Here is a 22,981-nt window from a genome sequence, read left to right on the forward strand (position 1 = left end):
CAGTTCCCTACAGCAGCCACACCAGCTGGCCAGCCCATAAAGGAGCGCTGGCGTTAACACTGACGGGAGGCATTGTCCAATAGTGCGTCCCCTGGTTAGAAAATCAGAGTGATCCCACTGGGCAGCCGCGGCTGCCAAAGAGTATTGGGTGGGCTAAGATTTTAAAAGGAAAAAAAAAAAAAAAAAAACCCAACACACACAAGAGAAGCAAATGGAAAAGAAAAAGCTTTTATTCACCAGGAGCTCCTTTTCAAATTTTGTCTTTAGATTTTCTTTTGAAAGGACAAAATGTACCCTGTACAGCCATAATATTAAGCCTCCTAATGGTTTCTAAACAGTCAATGGTGGTTAACAAAGTCAATGTTTTAATGCCCAATTTGTGGCTTCATGTTGATACAGGACAGAAAATACAAAGCTGACAATTTTTTCTCCGTTTCCTTCCCAGTAATATTTGATAGTTGGCACAGTTCACCAGAAATGAACCGATGTTGCATGTAGGAACACCAGAATACCGTCTTTCTAAAGGATTTTCTGGCACTTTTATATATTTCATGCTATTAGCAATTTCCTGATGCTGTTTGAATGTTTTCCCCATTGACCCACATATCAGTGATGAGTTCATTCAAGATCATAATGACATGCATTTGTTATAATGAAGCACCTGTGGTAACCAGTGCAAGGATAATAATTTTATTGAAACCTGGTTTGATAAGAATAAGAGAAAGATAAGATAATGTCCCTAATGTTTTCAGGGTATAATTCTACCTTTGTGTCATTTACTTGTCTCTGAATGCATACACAAACACCTGTGTGTCTATACACATCCACACATGCAAACATAACCATTGAACCCCCACAGGCCCCCAGAAAAGATTGCATTTGTTTGATTCATCCTAGACTCATCCATGATACAAGATTGTAGTGGCAAAAAGCTCAGCAAAAGATTCTCACAACATGAGCTTCTTCATCACCCAAAAGTCATAAATTATGAACATTGATCTCGAATCATACTGCTTTGGTATTCCCCTTCGTATGCGAGGAAATCAAAGAACAGAAGGTTCGAAAAAGCAGGTGTGTGGCCCCACAATGGTCCCGCCCAGTTTCACTGCTTCTCTCTGAAACCACTAAGGTGATTCTTAGTAAAGCTGCTTTTATTGAGTCTAAGTGCTTTGCTCAGTGACTTTAAAAAATAGTATTATTTTATCTGTATTCTTCATGTAAATGGATTTTTTTAACACAGATTCTAGTAGATTGCAGTGTTGGGTCACGTTATGGAATGAAAGAGCCAAGGCAAATATTTACTGACTCAGCCAATAATAGATGAAAATAATTTTTATTTCCCAGGCTCTTAATCAGACCCAAAGACCACTTTGTATTTCTTCTTTTAAAAAGAAATGCTTTCCAGTAATTAGCATGCAGAATCCCTTCTAGGTGTGTTTTTTAAAATTATTTGAGATGGTGAGCTGTTGTTTATTTAGCATTTAAGGTATAGTGTAGTTTGATGCCAAGTCATATCATACTTTAAATGAATGCAGAGCTTAGTGAATAGGTATTTATCCCTCTACTAGAAACACAGCTCCCAGCATGTGAACTTCATAGTCGAGGATGCGCTCAAGAAACCCAGAGTGAATATAATGAATGGGGCATGTTGAAATGCGTAAAAGTGACTTATGAGTATGCTTCTGTTTGGTATTCTTACATTGACTCTTAGAAAACAACACGTTTTATAGTTTTTAAATGTTATACCTATGTTACTTCTTTTCTTCCTAAAAATTCTGCATGTAAAATTCAGGGGAGGTGACGTTACAGTCCCACTGTCAAGGACGACCCACTGTCAAGGGAGTTAGAAAAGTTGGTCGGTGGATTATTTTTGGTTTTCTCCTTATCTAGTTTCATACGCCAAATTACTTGAGGCAGGTTGAAGGAAAATTTGAAAAGTCAGATCTGATTTGTAAGGCTGATAGCCTTTCCAGTGCACACACTTGCTACATTTGCCATCTCAAATATGGTAAATGAGGATAGAGTTTCACATCTTGTGTTTGTGTACAGCTTTGTCCAGTACACATTACCCCTAACAGCTATAGGAAAAACATGAAAGTGTTTCCTTTTTAGCTGTGTGAGTCTTTGGTGGACAGAAAGAAATGGGACCAGACATAAAAGATTAATGCATATTCTTGGAAGAAAAAAATATTACAGGGTACCTTGCTGTTTGATTGCAAGCCTTGGAATTAGTCAACATTTCCATAATTCTAAACCAATATACACCTGTTTTCCCACTGTGCTGTGAAGGCACAACTTAATTTAACAGAGACCCTGCTGCGCTAAATCTCTCATTAAATACCAAGTGAGTTCGGTAATTTAAAGTTGTACACTACTATTTTAACTGGTTGCCTTCATATTATGAAATTAATAAGAAATTAATGATGCACTTTGCCATATGCCTTCAATTTCTTTCTGAATAAAAATAAAAGGGATAAAGAAAAAATGCATCACCAGCTGACACTTTAAAGCTTTTCTGGTTGTAATCATTTTCCTGTGGATAAAATCCATTAAAAAGTCACTTGCTGCCTTTTTTCTAAAGTGTCCAAAACTTTCTATTTAAAATAAGATCAAATAATGCTAGGGTTTTTTCCTATGTAATTTTCGTTTGCAGTTGATGTTTTGTTTCATAGGGAACTTTTATTATGCAGCCAAGCTTGATTGATGTTGGGAGTTTGCTTTCCTCTGTATGCACCATCTTTCTTTCTTGAGGGAAACAAAGAACTTGGTCAGTCAGGAGGCAGAAACAAGTTGATAGGACAGTCTGTTGTGCAATCGAATGTGTCGGCCGTAAGATTTTGATTTAAAGGCACCCTCCTTTACATGCCAGGAATGAATTTTGGAAACCCTTTACATGGGGCTGGGGGAACGACTCCCAGATTGAGGTGAAGGATCAGGGCTCTTACTGAGCAGTGCAAAATCATTCAAGACACGTTTCTCAAACTTGCCTCTTACTGAGCAACCCAAGAAGACACTCGGTTTTACGTCCCCTGAAATTCTCAACATAAACCCTGGAAATACAATGGCAATCATAAAGGAAGCAAATTCAACAGTTCAGCACAGAGCAAGGGTTGAGTCCGGGAGCCATTGCCTTGGTTTGATCATGCATCTCCTCTAGAGCGGTTGCTGGATGCTTCAGCAGCAGATGAAATTTTAGGTACAGTGCCTTATGGATTACTGACAGCTCATGAGATTAATCCCAAATGATCATGGAGTACCTACAGTGTGCTTAGCTCTAAGCTAGATATTGGCAGGAAGCAGCAGGGATCGAGCCCAAGGGGGCCTCTAGCTAATCTAGCTGGAAGAGTGGACAGTAGACAGGTAATTAATACTTACATGGTTCGTGTTTTCACGCTTTTCTGCTGCAGACGGAATACCCATTCCACCACACACACACATCCTTGAGATCCCTACTAAGTAGAGCCTTTTGTAGCCTGAAGAGAATATTGTGAGTGTATCTGCACAGGCTGGGCTACCTGAGAAGCCTTTGGATTTGGTGCCTTGTTAGGCTGACTTTTCCCACTGCTGGTGCCTTTTAAGTTTTTGGACTAATTTTGGTTGCCCCTGCTTTGAAGATATGTCAACTTGTGGTTAAAGATAGCATCCCTTCTTGAGGGTTTTATCTAGGCACGACCTAACTGGTAGTTTCTTCAGTAGAAATGTCATTATCTGCCATTGTGTTTCCCAGAGGGACATCCTTATCAAGGCAACTTGCAAGATTTTCATTTTGTTTTTGTTGACCTAATTTAGCTCAATTAAAAAAGTAAAATAGAGACTTAACTGAGGCCCAGAAAAACTACCAAGATCTTTTCAATAATCAGATGTCAGGGCCAAATATCCTTGTGCTGGTGGTGTCGGCAGTGTGCTGGGTGCCATTCTCTCTTCAAGGTCTTAACACATATTGTCTCTAGTAATAAGACTTTTGGATTGAAATCCACAGCAGTATCATTAGAGCATTCACTGTATAAATTAATTTAATTAAGGATGTAATAACAGAGAGGAATACAGTTTTGAAAAACCCCTTAAATTTTAACAGCAAGGAGGAAACTGTGGAATCTAAATGTCTTGTAAAATATTAATTGCAAATTTCTTCCAGACATCTTCTCTGAATATGCCTTACCCATTTCTTTGTACAATCACCACCAGTTTTATTAAATGCAGTTTATATTAAGGAGTTACTGCCCTAAGAGAACATTTGTTTAGAGTGCTCCATTTTAGCAGCAGCGTGCCGAAAGATGTTTTATGATAACCCATGCAAGGTGAGCGAGGACTGCCGGAGATCTGGGGTAGAAAAACAAATGAGCCTGATCCAATCGGAGGAGGCAGGAAGGGAAATGGCCTCCTGGGACAAGTGTGTTCACCCAGGTGGAGTGAATGGGCCCCTTCCTGGCCTGCCCTGGAAGAGATAATGGACCCATGTGGGTAGGCACCTTCCTCCCAGGCAGGCTTCACTCCGCTCTCCGTGGAATCGGCCCCTGTATTCTTTCCTAGTGGAGTGCTGCCGTTTGTTACTCTCTTCAGCAAAAAAGCTTGACTCTGGGGCCAAATGTCGCTTGCCCGTTTTAATGCATTTTGAGGTGTTCATTTTCTTTGAACCACCTCTCCTACTTACTGAGAGGTATTAATGCCTTTGTTGTCAGAGCCATGATTATCATCATTTTATCATTGTCATCATCGTTATTACTTTTGCCATAAAATCTCTCAAACCTCATCTCATTGTGTCAGAGAAATTTCTCCTGAAACCATCCCATTGGAATCAAAGCCTAAGTGGACCAAGTTAGAGTATTTTTTCTCAGATGACTTTGGTTTAAATTTATCATGGAAAACAACTGAAACATCTGTATGAACAGATTTGAGTCCTTGAAGTCTTGTGCCATGTGGGGCACACAGAGCGTTGATGCATTTCTTTATTCAGCAACCACGTATTGAACGTTTATTGTTTGCCAGGTATTGTTCTAGATACCAGGGAATACTGTAGTAGCAGCCATGCCCTTTATAACCAAATCACCAAAACACGAAGCCTGCCACCATGTTCACACGTGGTACGTGTTTAGTAAGTAGCTCTTACATATTGAATGCCCGAATAAGTTAGTTTTTATAATGAAATATTTCCAAAGGCCTACAGTTTTATTTTCTTAAAAAAGATAATTATGCCTAAAAATATTTCAGATGTTCCAAAATATAAGTGAATGTAGACATGTGATCACATGTATGTGCATTTAGTGGTACAAATTGTTAACACGGATCTATATCTGTCTATATGCCTGTAAACATACCTTCCACACATACACCTGTGAATGTCAGTCCAAATAAATGCAGGAAGATGGAACTTAAAGTCCTCCCCATTCTCTGTGCAGCCTCCCAGCCTAGTCTCAATGACTTTGTAGTGAACTTTCTTATTTGAGGCTTTACCAACGATCTCAGTTCCTTGGTATAATTATAATTCTTTGTTTATGGGTGCTTTAAGTCTGGATCATGGCAGATTCATGGTGCGTGTTAGAGAGGGTGCTTGAGAAACGGCTGTGCAGTGATGGTGAGCCCTGCTTCCCAGCATCCTCACCATCGGGGCTGAGCAGGGCACTGCCTGAGGAGCCTCCTGAGCTCTGAGGAAACATGCCTCACAAGGCACTGTGTCTGCCTCATCATTTGTGTAGGTGTGAACTCTCCTTGTGGAGTGCCCCAACATGTAAACGTGTGGAACATACATGTATTCCACACATGTATTCTGTGGAATGTGTCAGTCGGGACATCCATTAGGTGCAGATGCTTCAGATTTCCATTTGCAGAATTTGGCCTGAGCTGAGAAATTTGGCCTCATGGGACTGCCTAGGAGGAGCCATTTCCCTGCCATCTGCGTTTTCAGATAATACTCAAATCTCATACAAATAGAAGCCAAACAAACGAAATAAGGACTTTGTTTCTCTTGGAGATGTCCTTTTAAGGACTGTGACAGAGAGTAGCAGGGGGAGCTCCGGAGGAGTCCTTGGGGGTACAGACGCCCCTTCCCCCTGCAGGAGCCATAGCAGTATGCCCAGCCCCAAGTCAGGCTCGGCCAGGTGCAACAGGATGGCTCCCAGCTCAGCGGTGTAGACCCAGGAGAGGAAGTTGGAGGGTGGAAGGAAATCCTGGACCCAGTGAGTTCGAGTCTGCAAGCCCAGGCCCCAGGGAAATGGAAAAGTATATTTTAATACTTAATAAAAGGCCATTACAAATTGTCTATTTCACCCGCCATAAAGTTTTACACCCTACCTGAATAGCGGGTTGTTTTGCTTTTGGCTGGCAGTCTGTTGATTCAGTAATGTTGATGGGCAGTTATTTACGTACGGCTTTGACTAAAATAAAAAATGAGTTACTTTTCCAGCATGGCCTACTCAGTATAAGGAATTGTATGAGAGAAAATGTATGATTCTTCAGTGGTGCACAGTTGAAAATGCCAGCACAGGATTACAGCGGGGAATCGCCACACCATTTTTGGCCTCAGAACCCAGTGGAAGGCAATGTTTAGTTCTGCAAACAACATAGTCTCAGCTATATCCCTAATTAATAGGACTGTTGCCAGGGCTTGTGTGAGAGAGTGTGTTAACGCGCTGGCACTGGTGCCTGATCAGATTTGTAAAAGTGCCTCGTGTCATTGCTTGAGGGATACTGGTATCTCGTTATTATCTCGTGAGGGGATGGTAGGATGGTACAATGGCAAAATGAAGCCATAGTTAGATTTCAGAGATAATCATTTCTCTACGACAGCACAAGATTAAACTGGGAATATGCAGTTCACTTACGTAGTTCCCCAAAGGTTGACAGGATTTCAAAAGAAGATTGTGAGGGAGGCAGAGGATCCATGAATTTGATTAAAGGTCTGCATGGAATTACAGAGGAAGGAGTGAGCTACGATAATCAAATGATGGAAGGAAAAGTTTGAAATACACCTAGAAAGTTATCCAAATTCTGTCGCTAATGTGTAGGGTTTCCATGAGAACACCTCTCTGAGAATGCCGTATCAGGCTGGACAGATCTTTAATCTTTGACATCAGCTGAGTGCAACTTAGGAGACGACATCCAGGTGAAATGCGCTCCTGAGTTTGGAGCATAGAACTTTAGGCCACACAAAAACTGTACGGCATGGATAGGTGTGGAGAGAGTTCTCCCAGGAACACCAAGGTTCTTCCCCCCATACGCTAGGAAATAGAGAATGGCTGAGCCTGGGGAGAGACAAGGCCAGGATCAGAGGGAGTCAGGGATCTGCCAGATGTGGTCTGGTTTGTGCAGGGAAGTGCGCTGGACAGTTACAGGAGGGCGGTGTGGGGAGGGAAAGAAGCTTCGTCTGTCCCTCGTTTCAGCCGTAAATGGTCATGGCACACAGGTGCCTGGGAAGTCTCATTAGTATTATGACATAAGCTGTTGAAGTTGGTTTGATAATGAAGGAATATTTCAGGGCCATACCCTCATAGCTCACTGCCCGCCGGCCACAGAGATGAAAGGATAGACGGTAAACAGCGCGTGTGGAGATCGCAGAAAGGCACACTGTGGCAAAGGCTCTCTTTCACGTTCCTCATTGTCCCTGCCTGTCATTACTTCCTGTTAACACTCAAAACACACATTTGTGCTGCCATCACCTCCTCCTCTAGCCTTAAAAGCGCTTGAAATGCCTTCTGTACTTGATCTGCAAAACACAATGGTTGCACCGAGTGGCTCTTTCCAATCTTGCAAAACTCTGCTGTCCATGTCCTATTTAACAAAAATCTCTATACTGTGATTTGACTTGGTTCTGTGATGGGTTAGTCATTTTAGAGGACTTCACGTAAACAAATCTGGATTATTCTGTGGTTGAGAACCGACAGGGAGCTTAGTACTCAGAATTTTTCCACTGGGAAACAGAAAAGAGAGGGCAAGGGGATGGACTCGGACGAGTCCGGTTATTTCCTTGTTTGTAGCCCTGGTTTGACAAGAAAGGGTGTTTAACCTAATGAGGTTTCAGGATTACTGGTGGATTTTTTCTGTCTGTCTGATTCCTGTCCTCGGCTAACATGGGTAGGTGACTCCTCTGTGTTTGTAAATGGCCTTATGGGGTTGTTTATTTGTCATCCCTTCTAAAAATATTTCAGGTGATGTATCGATAGCATTCACCTTGTTATACTGAGGACATCTCTGAAGTGCCAGAGATTAAATTAACTTCTCTGAGCTCCCTCAGCAAAGCAGTGATGGAACTGGAATTAGAAGTCGTCGTTTCTAGGACTCCCGGGTTGGGTTGGCCTTGTGGTGGTGGATTTAGGTGTCTTGCTGACTGCATTGTAGGGCGGGATGGGCATGGCTTAAGAGGCCAGCACAGCACAACAGGAATGGTCACTGTCAAGGAAGTAGCTCCTCTTTACGGCTTGCCACGGGGAGGCTCCATGGCTGTGGTTTCATTTTCACAACTCCACAGGACACTTGCTGTATGCCCTCTTTTACTGACAAGGAAGCTGAAACTCAAAGATGAGTAACTTGTTTGGGGTTATACACCTGGCACCTGACTTTACAGGCAGTTGGGTAGAACCAGTATGTCTGGACTGTAAGCCAAGGAACTTTCCATTCTGCTGTGTGTTGGGTGCAGGCTTGCCGGTCCTGGCAGGTGGAGAGCCTCAGAAGGACCACATTTGCCCCTTGGGCACTATCACAAGATAAATCTAAATCCTCAGTCCTGCCCCACTGCTGCAGCTCATCATGGATGTGGAAAGGCAGGACCATGACAGTTGTGGCTGTGTCAGATGGCATGGACCTGCAGACAGGGTGCAGCAGCATGAACCTAGAAGTCAGCGGGCAGGCAGTGGCCACACACACACACACGCACACACACACACACACACGAGCTGGCCCTGCCACAGCAGGAGCATCAGGGCCCCTGGTTGCAGCTCTGCCCGAAACGGGAAGCCATGTTCCCTTGCACAGGCACAGGTCCTGAACAGCGTTCAGCAAGCGAGGCAAGGTGTTTGCTAGAGACTTTTGGATGTGAGGTTACTAACATGAAGCTTTCTAAGTGAAAGCAGTACATCAAAGACAGTCATTACTGTAAGAGGTACTGCTTTGTGAAAGTGATTATAAATGCACCATCTTTCTTCAGAGGAGTGTAGCTTTACCAGCATCATCTCATTGACATTCATGTTATTAGGGTGCATTTCTTTATCTGCATCCACAGACCTTCAGTCCCAATCCACAATCTGCATTTTAATGCCCATCTCCATCCAGCTGTCCTCACCATTGCTTTTGCTTCCGTGTTCCACAGACAGGGGAAGGGCAGAGTATGGAGGCTCACCCTGGAAGAGTGAGCAGGACTCTGTTACCTGCAACCCCAAGCATTAGGCAGCAGGACAAGGGACTGAGGTTGTGAAACAAACGGAAACCTCAGCCTGCCTGCCATCGTCACACCCTGCTGCCCTGAAAACACCTGGATGCCTTTAGAAAGTAACTCTTCTACCCTATTGTTTTATTAATGAGGACGTGATGGTCCAAGCAGTCAAGTCTGCATAACCATCTAAGCTTCTGAATCTGCTGCTGCCGACAAGGGGCCAGACTCGCCACCACAAACCAGGGCACTGAGAGGTAGAACCAGGCAGCCCACGCCACAGATGACGCAGCAGGATGAATATGGCCCCATGAGACAGTGCTGCTGCTCTCTCCATCACGGCAAAGTCAAGGCAAAGGAGGACAGGGGCCAGGGGTGCCTCTGCATGAAGTGCTGGAAGCTTGGACATTCCTAGGCCAGTTAGGATCAAAGGCTGAGCACTGACCGGGATATTAGGGCCAGTTCTGGGTTGGCTCTGTCTAGCCATCACATTGTGCTTTTTGCTGTTATCTGCTGTTAGATTCTGCTGGAATCTAAATGATAGATGTATCATGAGCCAGAAGCTCAGACTACCTCTATCTTAGTTACAACAGTCAGAGCTAACGATGTCACGGTGGCTGCTGGCAGTTAGACCAGGTAGTTCTCTGCCATCTCTAGGCTGGCACTTTCTACAACACTGTCACCCATCAGGGACAGGGGGTACCAAGTGAGAACAAAGGGATAGGCTCCTGCAAACTCATCTCCTCTCCTGGAGGCTTAACTGAGTGACTGTGGGCCACCGGTTGTATTTTAATCAGTGACATTCCACACTTTGTATACTTGCCAGCACATAGACGGTATCATCGTTTCCTCAGAAGAGTGTGTATTTAAATACATGCCAGGAAACTGTGCAGGTAGTTCACGTTAAGTAGCATATGGGGCTCAGTGTAGTCAAGAAGTCACAGGGATTCAGAAAGAGAAAATGAATTGCTATCATTGCGTATATGTTATATGCTAAGTAAATATCAGAACAGTAGTCACAGAATCTCAGGATGTTTCTAGCATATTTTGGCTTATAAATGTTTTGTCTACATAATGGATATCTGTCAGTGGCTTTCAGAATTCAAATAATTTTAATGACACTAAATGTTCAAGTATTAAAAGTAGTACTAACAGTTAACAGCTCTTGAGTGTTTACTGTGTCCTCAGAACTATGCCAAGAACTTTATATATACTTGATCTCATGTAAAAAAAATAATAAGGTAGTAATTAGTTTTCCTAACCTGGTTGCCTTTTCAACTAGAAGTCTGTTCTACTTTTAAGAGAGTTAAAGTGGCTACACCTCTGAGAGAACATGTCTCTTGATAAATCAGTGAGCATCTTTTCTGGGTAATAATTTACCTACTTAACTAGATACAGGTATGGTAAGAAAGAGACCTGTCAGTTGATGGAAGCTAAGCTCATCCTGTCTTCCTTACATTGCTAATACCTGACTTAGGGTTTACTAATATTTGTAAGGTATCATTTAAGTAGGTGTGGGAGCATTAGCCTAGGTTTTGACTAGTTCTTTGGTGTCTTCTGCAGCTCATAGAGGCACTATAATCACAGCCCCCACCCACACCCCCTGCAAAAAAAAAAAAAAGAAAACTTGGAACCATCGTTTTATCATTTGAGAATCTCAATCACTGAGTTAACCTAAATCACTCCCAAGGCAGAGTTACCCAGATTTTAAAAACTCTGTAAGTCTCTAAGAAAAACTAAATGTCATCAGTAAGGAAAATACTTAAGAGAGACTCAAAAGCCCAGGAAATCGTGTCGCTGATTTCAGTTGGCTCCTGTTTCTTTGAATGTTATGTGGGTCAACAGAGGAAGAAAGGACGTGTGCAGGAAGGTAGTCCAGATGGAATTATAGATCACAGACTGTAGAAGCATGTCCTGTCCAAGCTCCTCACTTGGTAGATGAGGAAACTGGAGCCCAGAAAGGTGGGAGGACAGGTGAGATGCTGAAGGTCACGCCAGTCAATGCTGGGGTGAGCGCAGATCACATCTCCTAACCCCGAGCCTGTTGCTCTTTTCAGCAAACCAGGCCCCCATGATTTCTCTGCAAGATTATGCCAAGCATGTCGCCTTAAAGAATCAGAAATCCAGAATCAAATTTCCAGCCTGTCCATAGCATTTCACTCCGTGGCCCGAGGCTGTTGAAGTTGGTGTTTTCCTTTTCTAATTTCCATTCTCTGGGAAAGACCCAGAAACCTAATAATAACATTCTTCTTGGCCATTTACCCAAAATGATATGGTAAATAGATGAATTTATAAAGAACCGATGAAGACCAAGGAAAGCGGTCCTCAGTACTTCAGTCTATTTGCATGTCAAACTGCGGCCGTGGCTCGCAGCCTCAGCTGCTCAGGAATAGAATCCCTCGGGAGCTTTTAAAACTACGTATGCCTGGGCCACACCACAGCCAAATAAGACTCGCTTGGGATGAGAGTCTGGCATCAGTATTTTTTTTTTCTTTTTTTTGTTTGTTTGAGACAGAGTCTCGCTCTGTTGGCTGGAGTGCAGCAGCGTAATCTCAACTCACTGCAACCTCCACCTCCCCAGTTCACACAATTCTCCTGCCTCAGCCTCCCAAGTATCTGGGATTATAGGCACGTGCCACCACATCCAGCTAATTTTTATATTTTTAGCAGAGACGGGGTTTTGCCATGTTGGCCAGGCTAGTCTTGAACTCCTAACCTCAAGTGATCCACCCACCTCAGCCTCCCAAACAGCTGGGATTACAGGCATGAGCCACCATGTCCGGCCTAGTATTTTTACAGCTCCCCAAATGATTCCCGTGTGCAGGCAAGGTTTAGAACGTCTGTTAAGAGAATGAATCATCATTGACCCCAGGGGCTAGGTGGTGGTGACATAACTTGTTTTCATCTTCCACTGTTCATCTGGATGTACAGGTACTCACTCTGACCTGGTGATCATCTTCCCACAGGTACACCAGAGTCTTGGTACTCAAGCAGCAGTCGTCACATCATCTGAGAAAGTGTTCAAAATGCAGCCTTGCAGGCCCTCCCCCAAGACCTGCATTTGAACTAGATCCCCGGGTCTTACACGTTCACACAGAGATAATCACGTGAGGTGACAGATACGTTAACTAGCTTGATTGTGATCATCATTTCACAGTGTGTCTATGTCAGGACCTCACTCTGAAAAACTAAAATTTAAAATTTCTTTTTAAATTGAAAACACTAAATCCTGGGTGACATGGGTACACAGCAAAGTTTGAGAAGTGCCGCTCTGGAGAACAAGGCCTCTCCGATGCTCTTTTCCCAGGAGTCCCTCACAGGGTACACTGTAGGGCAGCCCCGTTGGTGTGTGCACGCACACTTCCCGCAAGTATGGGTTGCTGTGTTCCCTCCTCTGAGTACCTAAGTCAAGAGAGATCCTCTGGAGAGGCTGCCACCCTCCCTCTTTCCTTCTGGACATTCTGAAGGTGGGGTGGAGTGGGGCAGCCTGACTGCAGGACAGGAGGTGAGAAAGTTAACGGAGATGTGAGGACGTGCTGGGTTTTCCAGCATCCTCAATTGAGCAACTGGATTTTTCCCTCCCAACCACCCTCTAAATTGTGGGAAATCTCTGAATGGGACTTAATGTAGAATTAATATGTGTCAGACTGTAAGGGGATGAATGGAAATGCTGCTATTTTAAGCACAGTTTTTCTGGCCAGAATAAGCTAATTCTAAAGCATGAGGAACAATTTTCTGCTACAAAGAGTTAATCTGTAATACTCAGCAGCTCATTTCCACCTTGCAGAAACCATCGGAGTGTAGAGTCCTACTGTTTCATCATTCACAGACTTGAAATTCCTTACCAGGAAAACAAAGCATTTATTACCCTGTGTCTCTTGCTATCCACAGCTTGAGAGACTTTTGCTGACAAAGAAAATTTAACTACCACGTGAATGCTAGAGTGGAATATACTATTGCATAATGAGGGATGCTGGGTCTATGTATGTTTTTGCAATTTGGGAGGCTTAAAAAGAATGTCATCTGCCCTAAACAGTGTAAGATTTCCCCTTGAATGAGTTCTGAGTTCCTGTTTTTTCATTCTTCCTTCTTGTGAATCTGGAGAAGTTTTTCACATTGTGGGTTATTCCTAATTATTGTAGGTACAACAAACATCCTGGGTTGTAGTCTGTAAGGACAAAAATCATTTGTTGCTGCATAAAACCTGAACTTACCATGTTAAGCGTTTGCCTAAATCAGCAGCTGCTACTTATAGACCAGCATCAGAGAGTGAGCTGCAGTTAGTCGACCAAAGAAGAAACGAAGTGATTAGAAGATCCTTGTGGAACTGGAAGCAGAGTGGGGCAAGACAAGAGGGAGCATATACCCGGAGGAGGAGACAAGCTAGGGTATCATTTCAGCTTGATGGAGTATCAGCCCTGAGCAGAGAAGGGGATCCAGAGGAGTGTGTGGGCTGGAAGATAAAAAGGACCAGGGTTCCTGCAGAACTTACAGAAGCACACACATTGTGTCTGTTTTTCCAAATCATTGCAACCAAATGATTAACTCTTCAGAAAAAAAAAAAAAAAAAAAAAAAAATCCTGTCTACTTAGTTTGTATATGGTTGCTGTCTTTCATGCTCACATTCCTGTATTCGTTTCTGTTGTTTCAGTATCAGATTAGAGCTGAGTTAATATAGTTGAAGCTAAAAAATAGCTTCTGTCTCTCAGTGACACATTTTTGGAGACTCATAAACCTCATTGTTTTTCATCAGTGACAACTGTGTCTCTGAGTCAGCTGACTTGAGTCTCCTTCACCCTTGGTCTTGGGGGAAAAAATAGAATCAGAAGTGAGTAACTCACACAGCCACAGGACCGAGTGGTCACAATCACAACATCCACTCATTAGTGGAAATGAGCTCTGGACTCAGTCCAGTTGACAAATGGTAAAATCTCCTATGGCTTAGAAAGAAGGGAAAGAGCAGTGCTGAAGATACTTCAGTTCTTGGGGTGATCTTTGTAGTTCCTCCTGAGATGTGCCTTGGTGATGTTGGTGAAGTGCATGGTATGGATTTCAAGGACACACTGTGCTGTGTATTTTTACATAATCTGCTTCGTAGGAGATGGCCCACATTCATGGATAGGAGATGGCCCACATTCATGGATGGGAGAAGAAAGATGGCAGGGCATGCTGCATATGTGGTGGGACTGTCGTGAGGCTGTCAGAGTCAATTATGCCAGGTTCCCAATTGCCACAGCAGTATCCCGGCGTCTTGTTTAATCCTGATCTTCAGCCTCTTGACAGCATTTGGTTAATAGATGCTATAGCTTGGACTCCTTGGATGTGTTCATAGGCATTTTATCTTGACTCTGTTCTCTCAACATGGCACACTCTTTAAGTTTCATTGTAATTTGGCTATTAAACATGTCCAGTGTACATTAAGCTTTACCGGGAAAGAAAACCTTCCTAGAATTCAGTAAAATTCTAAGTAATGAAAGAGTAAATTCACCAGCTATCCAGGCCCAACAATGATTTTTGAAAGGGCAGAGTGGGCCTGGGCTACAGCTCAGAATGCTGAAGAGGCTGGATTGGAGCAGAACTGAGGGAAAAAGAGAAATAGACACCTTAAGCCATGTGCCTTCACACACAGGAGAAATGAACACTTTCTCCTCAGTTACAGGAACTTGGGTGTACTTTTTTAGAGATTGCAAGCAAAGGATGTGATCAAATACTGCCCTTTAAATGCTGACGTGCCCCGGGTTCTGTTTTCACTGCTTTCTTCTCACACCGCATGATTTCTTTAGATCCCAGTGATCCCTTCTCCAGGCTTCCGCTACCTCTACAGGCTGCTGCCTGCCAAATGTTTATCTGAAAATCGGGCTTCTCTGCTAAGTCCCAGACTTAGATATCCAGTATCTGCTGTTGAACAGATCCATTCAAATGGTCTACAGGAAATCCCAGTACTAAAATGACTGTTAACCAGGTCTTCCTCTTGTATTGCCCATCTTGAGTGAATTGGTGGGTCAGCCAAGGCCAAAAGCAAGAAATGGTCTTCCTCATCCCCTCTTCCTACATACACCTCAACTTTCCACCCTGCCACTTTCAACAGCAAAGATATCCAGGATGCTACCTTAATGGCACCTCTAGAATTCCTCCCTCTTTATCAAGTTGGGACTCACCAGTTGTCATTAGGGGTAATAAAGGCACAGCAAGGGTGAGGGGATTTGGGAGGTTATCCCTGTAATCACCATGCTTGCTGGTGTTCTAGATCTCTGGAATGGGAGAGGTGGGTGTACCAGAATTCTATATCACCCCCCACACTCACAGGCTTATGTGAACATTGCTGCATCTTGTGTCAGAAAAATCAGATGTGGCTGCTGAGTTTAAAGGGTGAGATCCACACACCATACTGTGCCGCTACCTTTTTCTTCAGCTTCTGGGACATTTTTGCTCATACACTGTGTCCCAGCTGTATGATAACCACACACGTGTTTGGTGTTTTATCCTGGGAAGGTAGAGGTGAGCATTGCTTCATTGTAATCTACTGTGTCACCCGCTTCAGTTTATCCTGTCACCTGCTGTTCTTCATTCCCCTCCATTGCTGACGTCTCAGCTGCTCCTGTTCTGAGGTCCAAACTCCTTGAGAGGGAACATTGTCAGAGCCCGGCCTAATGCCTCATACCATAGATGGTGCTGGACAAATGTTTGCTGAATGCAAGAACAGCTTTTATTGATAGACACTCTTTCAACATAAAAAAAAATTCAAGTTTTTTACAAACTGTTGAGTGGGGGTGACAGGAGGGAGGGAGGTCTTGATCCCCTCATCCCCATCGCAATCCTTTCCATTAGGTAGATCCGCCCTCCACATACAACAAACACAGTAGAGATTGGAAGCCATGCAGAGTTAAAAAGGCACTTTTTACTCTAATTATAATCCTTAAGTGAATGAAGAAGAGAGTTGACAATCCTATAGCACTTTACAGTTTACTGTGTATTTTCATATATATTTTGATTCAGTCCTCACAACGATGCAGTGAGTTTTCTGATACAATCCCTGCTTCAAACATGAGTTTACCAGGTTTTAACGAGGTCAGGTGACTTGACTGACATACCTACAATGGGCAGAGTCAAAATTCGAACTCAGACCTTACGATTCTGTGATGTTCTTTCCACTACAAAGCGAACATAAAGAGCCAAGCTTCGCAAGTCCCCATTAAATGCTACATGTCCACAGTTGTTAGAAATTATGAAAGTAGAAGCTATGTCACCACAGGTCAAGTGCTGTCGATAAAGGGTTCTCGCTTTACTCCTTAACATAAAATCTCTCCCACATGCTTGTCTCACATTCCTCGTCTGCGTTACCTTTGCCATTTCACTTTCAGTTCCATGTGGTAGTATCTGAAGGCCTAAGCCTTGCATTTACTCTTTAAAAGATTGAACTTGAGTATAAAGCATATTTATAGAACAATTGCACTGAGTCATAATTTCCCTCAGCTCTACCAACCAGTAATTTCCAAAGTTGGTGAACGACCTCATACATTAGAGTAGAAGGTAGAAATCAAAATGAGTGAAATTAAACTCCAACTCATGAAGACTGAACAACACTGGAGGAGAGCTCTTTCTTTAGCAAAATACCAAGCAAAGTTAGTACTGCTGTAGAAGATGAGATGAATAAATGTAGCTGCTGAAAACAGTATCTGATGTCTTGCTCAGATGTTTAATGGATTCGCATTTTAAACAGGGCTAATAAGAAATAGCCCTTAAGGCATTTTGTAAAACTTGCCATTTATTTTTAGGAGAGAATTTTTTTGGGTTGTGGGGGAGGCAGCCTCATTTATTTAAAAGGAAAAAAAAAAACATTTAATCATTTTTGCTTAGACGTCAGTAAGAATGGGAAATTACCCTAGTTATCTGTTTTCATTCACTCAGTACAACTCCCAAAGGCCATGGAGGTAAATGAATGGAAAAGAATGCCAAGTGAGGTATGGTATTTATGTGTCTGTTGTAAATGAAGTTGTCATTCCTAAACCAATCAAATCATACATTTTTTATGAGAGGTTGCAACTTGCAGAGAGGTGGAAATGTTAGACACTAATTAATAAACGTGGCTGGCAAAGCAACTCAGACAACTCAGGACTCACAAACTAAGCTATGGGAGGATCATTAGAATACGAAATTCAATAGTGCTTTTCCATTGATTTCATGAAATGCCTGTATCCTGTCAGAAGGTTCAAGAGAAAATACAGTCGGCTTAAATTTTCCAAGTTAGTTTTGAACCAGAGATTTTAAGGATTTGCTTGTTAGAGGGGTATTTTTGTGGTGGCTTTAGATTGTCTTAAAGTTCAAAGAAAACTAGAGATTACTGGATAAGCATCAATAACATTAACAGAGCATTGAAGCTGCCTGGAGTGGATGGAGGATGCCTTGCATTGTACACCAAACACTCATCAATTCCATGGTTGGTTTAGAGGGTAGTGTTGTTTTAAGTCATCAAGTCACTGTTTAATTTAACTTGAATTGAAACTAGTAAATACTGCAGATGAATTACTGGATAGCTCTCCAAACCTTAAAAAAGAAAGAGTCTACAAAATGGAACTTTTGGACCTTTTAATGAGTTCTCTGAAAAGAAGAGAATGTGGTTTCATTGGTATGCAGCATATAAGGTTGAACCATATGAAACGGTCACTATTAACCCATGTTTTAAAACTACAAAAACAGCAATTTCACAACAATTACTCAACCTAACTAGAAGTATAGATGTTTCTGTGTAATAAACATAGAACAGTTATATTGGCAAAGGAAATATGTGTGTACATGCATGAAAAGGGTCATTGTGCCATTGTGTGGATAAACACACAGCAGAAGTTCATGGTCTGGGGGTTTGCCTGATTCCACTAGAAGAGAGTATGGTGGAATAACGCGAAACAAGCCTGAAAAGGGAGCTGAGGGTCAAAGCATAGAATTCCCTGAAATACATGCCAAGAAGCTGGATATTAATTTGGCAGATGAGTAAAAGTTTTGAGTGGGGAGAAAATTTCTAGACTCAGTTTTAGACAGATTAAAAAGTCAATGGTGTAGAAGATGGAAGGCCATTTAATGACCAGAACTGGTGAGGAGGCTGTTTTGGGGATCTAGGTGAGCAGGAATGAAAACCTCACTAGGGCTGTAGCCGTGGAAATAGAAAAGTCTATGAGAAGGAAAGAAATTAGCAGAGAGAGCTAAACTGATGATTTCAAGGGGTAGAAAATTAAGCAAATTTAGAGCCACACCAGAGTGTTAGGTGAGAGGTCTGAGAAGCTGGAAGAGCAGCCCCCATCCTGGGGCTGATGCCCCATAAGCCATGGTCTCTGTCCAGCTTCTCAGGTTCTCTGTGGGGTACCCAGATTCAGGTCATTTCCTATGGGGTGAGGCAGAGGTGTGGCTGGAAGAGTCTGAGTAGTAGGGTCATCCTGGGAAGCAGTGTGAGAGATCAGCCCCGACAGAGCCTAGCCCTGCAGAGAGGCTCAGAAGATCTAGGTGAGGAGACTTGTTCCCGATTTGAGGCCAGCACGGGTACCAAGTCCTCAAGGAGAAAATGGGCACTAGGGACCCAGGTGCAAGGGCTGCTTCAGCCCCACAAGCATGTCCACGCTGGGTGAGGATTACAAGGGAGGCTGGGGGTCAGCCTCTCACTGGCTTTTGGGGCTTTGTTCATCCCGATTCCCAGGATGTCGAGAAGTGAGTCACAGTGAGCCCCACCTGACAACAGCTGGCACTGGGGAGGACACCGAAGGCTGAGTGAGCACTGAGGCCACAGGCAGCATCACAGGCAGAGACAAACGTCACAAGGATGATTTCTTGTTAAAGCAGACTCGTTTCTCTTAAAATAGGAGAGAATACTATTTGTTGGCATCTATTATTGAAAGTAATGGTAAAAATCACAATCACTTTTGTACCAACGTAATAGAATCTAGGATTGGAAATGTAAATGAACCGCCAGCTCATTAAACCACACCTTTAGTCGCCTTTAATGGCCAGGTCAGGCATTATCATTTCAGTGTGTATTTTGCATTGGTCAGTTAGGCATCTGGTCTAGTTTAGCGCCTGGGTAAGATCTGGAGAACATCTGGAAGAATGAGTATTGGAGTGTCCATCACTGACTTCGGAAGACAGTTCCCCAAGTCAGAAAGGAATCATGGCTGAGAAGATGTCAGTGTATTTCCCACTTAGTGATAAGGGAAAATTATTACCTACCTTTCTCTTAATTTGAGCTCATTAATCAGTAGTGATTGTGATCTTCTGAGTGTCGCACACAATTCTCGTGGTCTTTCGTTGTAATTGTAGCTGTCATCGTGCAGCCTTAGCAGCACTATAATCCTACAAGGCTTTTCTTACGTTGAATCTTTCCATTTATCTCCATTTTTAAAATTGTTTTATACCCTCTAGTTTTTTGTTATTAAAACATATAGATGTAAGCAGAGGACTCTAGACAAACCTAGGTATAAACTTTTAAATAAAGCTAGTTTTGCTTTTGCATTTATGTGGGAGCTCACCTGACTGGATTCATTGTTTCTTATATCACAAAGGTGCAGTGGCATAGAGGGAAGAACTACAGTATTATCAAAGAAATTTCCTGTTCACAATGACGTTGCTGAACACAGTGACAATACCTTCTACTGAGATAATAGCTGGTTGGGTGCCACATTGAATGGGAAGGTTAAAAAACGGCATCAGTTTATTCACCTTTATCACTAATATAGTAAAAGTGTTTCTAAGAAAAATTATACTAAGAAAAGATTGCCCTTTTTTTGAGTAGCAGTGCTTCTGAAAGCGGCACACTCACGCTTTGATCACAGCCGTTATTTTTCATTCATGGTCCATGCCTCCTATTTTAAGCCATTCATTTTTCTTCTACTTTGAACATTAAATAAAGGAAAATGAAAGCTTGCGTTATTATTTAGGATGAAAACACAGAACCTCATCACAGCTGATGAGTGTCATAAGTGCTAGGCTGTACCTTCTCCGGTTTGGTATGTGTTTTATATACAGAAGGTAACACAGGCTGAGTAGGATGCCAAGTTACAGATGGGGATGTGGAATGCTGTCTGACAGCCGATGAGAGTCATCTGTCAGAAATGATGACTTCATCACCATAACAGACTCCACATTCCCTCACAGAAGTCCACCCAGAGTCATCTAGTTTTCCTGCAATATTTTATTTTATTTTATTTTTTGCCAGAACTGAATGGCGATATTGCTGGTTTTTCCCCGTTTGGTGTATGATTTCAATGGAAATGTAAATAGGTGGTAACTTTACAGCACGAAGGCTGATTTGGAGCCTGATAAGCCCAAATCAGATACGGGGGTCTGTAGTTTTTCTCCATCGCTGGATTATTAGCATATGGAGTTGAGCACTGCTAGCTGTATATATCCCAGGTGACCGAGAAAGGCCATTCTTTCCAGTGTGTTCTCTTAGCTTTCAGTTGGGACCTTTTCTCCTTCCCCTCAGGGAAACTCCTATGCGATCCAAACTAATAATGAAGACGAGGACGATGACAACTGCAGTGGGCACTTACTGTGCCTTCAGTGTTTTAAGTGTGTCACACATATCATGGCTATCAGGAAAAAGTTGTGATTTATTTCCACTGTAGCTTTTTTGCCCTGGTTGGGAGAAGGGGATATGAGAGAAGGATCACTTAAGTTTCTTTGTTGTTATCAGATTAAAACCTGCTTTTTTCTTTTTTTTCTGGCTTAGATCACTTTTATAAAATTATGTCGGCAAATGGTGATTGGAAGTTTTCTGACCAGGCACAGTGGCTCATGCCTGTAATCCCAGCACTTTGGGAGGCCAAGGCGGGTGGATCATCTTAGGTGAGGAGTTGGAGACCAACCTGGCCAACGTGGTGAAACCCCATCTCTACTAAAAATACAAAAACTTAGCCAGGTGTGGTGGTGGGTGCCTGTAATCCCAGCTACTCGGGAGGCTGAGGCAGGAGAATCACTTGAACTCGAGAGGCAGAGGTTGCAGTGAGCCAAGATAGCACCATTGCACTCCAGCCTGGGCAACGTGGAGTTTTTGAGAGTGAAACTCCATCTCAAAAAAAAAAAAAAAAAAAGTTTGCTGTATGCCTCCTGTGTTAATCATGATACATAAAAGAACAACTTGAAATAGCGCTGATACTCAGAGGTTAGGTAAATGCCATGTATTCTGCCTCCATCATGGAATTGGCATCTTCAGAGGGTACCAGTGTTTTCCCGAATTTCCAAATCAGATAAATAGACCTTGCATAATCCAGGCAGTTAACACAAAGCCACATAGTAGGGCCTTTGGACATGAATGTTGGCTCACTCAACAATGAGTGGTCTTCGCTTTGATTGGTTTTATAGATTCCAGTGTATTTTTGGCAGTGTCAGTTGGTGAATACACCACAAAATGTAAGAGCATTCATGTCAGTGATTCACAACCATTATTTCCTCTCACAGAAGGACTGATCCTAATCTTGTTTCTCTTCAGTTTGCTTTGCAGCCTCTGTGTAGAACATTTCAGACAGCTGGCCCTGTGAAAGACACCTCAGAGTCTAATCCACTGTGTTGAGTTTTGAACCTCTGGGTTCGAGCAGAGATTTAACTCCGTCCTTGTTAGTCACATGGCAAATTGGCCGGGGCTACACTTTCCTGGCCTGACTCTAAAGCTATTTATTTTTTTATTTTCATTGCATGTTTTTAAGCTTTCTTTCCTGCCCTTTTCATAAGACCCAAACAATAATTTTTGTTCTTGAGCCAATTGTTAAAACATTGTATGTGTGTATGAAAACACACAGGTTAACGACACACACATATAAAGTATGAGTTTCTCGTTGGAAAGAAGCCTGTAAATTGAGGCAGTCTTCATGTGTACTGTGGAAAAGAGAAATTATGGTAATGTTACAGATTCTTAGAAACCCCAAACTTGCTTGTACCACAACCATGTGGATGCACATGAGAGGCGGCATGGGGTAGAGGCCTCGGGCTTGCACTCCCACCTGACAGACCTGGGTTCAAATCCCTGCTCTGCCACCTGCTTGCTGTCTGACTCAGCCAAGTTATTTAGCCTCTCTCTGCCTTGGTTCCTCATAGGTACCGATTTCTGGGGCTCTTGTCAGAATTCAGTTAATTACCATGCGTAAAGAGTCTGTAGAGTGAAGGTGCTTCAAGAATGAAGGTGAAGGGGAGGCTTCCTCTGTGTTAACAGCAATTGTCGAAAGGCTCCATTCTACTTATCAGGAATAGTTATGACCTCCAGATGCAGTTTTTGTCCCAGTGATAAAAACTGCTTGTTACTTATTTTTTGAAACAGGGTCTTGCCCTTTTACCCAGGCTGGAGTGCAGTGGCACAATTTCAGCTCACTGCAACCTCTTCCTCCCCGGTTCAAGCGATTCTCCTGCCTCAGCCTCCCAAGTAGCTGAGATTTCAGGTGCGTGCCACCATGCCCAGCTAATTTTTGTATTTTTAGTAGAGATGGAGTTTCGCCATATTAACCAGGCTGGTCTCAACCTCCTGACCTGAAGTGATCCACCCACCTTGGCCTCCCAAAGTGCTGGGATTACAGGCGTGAACCACCCTGCTGGGCCAGCTGCTTGTTATTGATCTGACAGATTATTTTTGTCATCTGTATTCTTTCAGAG

The 22,981-nt window shown here is 42.8% G+C and overlaps 1 protein-coding gene across 18 annotated transcripts in view; it reads left to right on the top strand.

The window, feature by feature from the left end:
- CELF2 (CUGBP Elav-like family member 2) overlaps positions 1 to 22,981 on the top strand; it is a 558,220-nt gene that overhangs the window by 437,535 nt on the left and 97,704 nt on the right. The window lies entirely within an intron of this gene.

This window comes from Rhinopithecus bieti, unplaced genomic scaffold (genome assembly GCF_001698545.2).
Source record: "Rhinopithecus bieti isolate Rb0 unplaced genomic scaffold, ASM169854v2 scaffold_13900, whole genome shotgun sequence".
Taxonomy (NCBI): domain Eukaryota; kingdom Metazoa; phylum Chordata; class Mammalia; order Primates; family Cercopithecidae; genus Rhinopithecus; species Rhinopithecus bieti.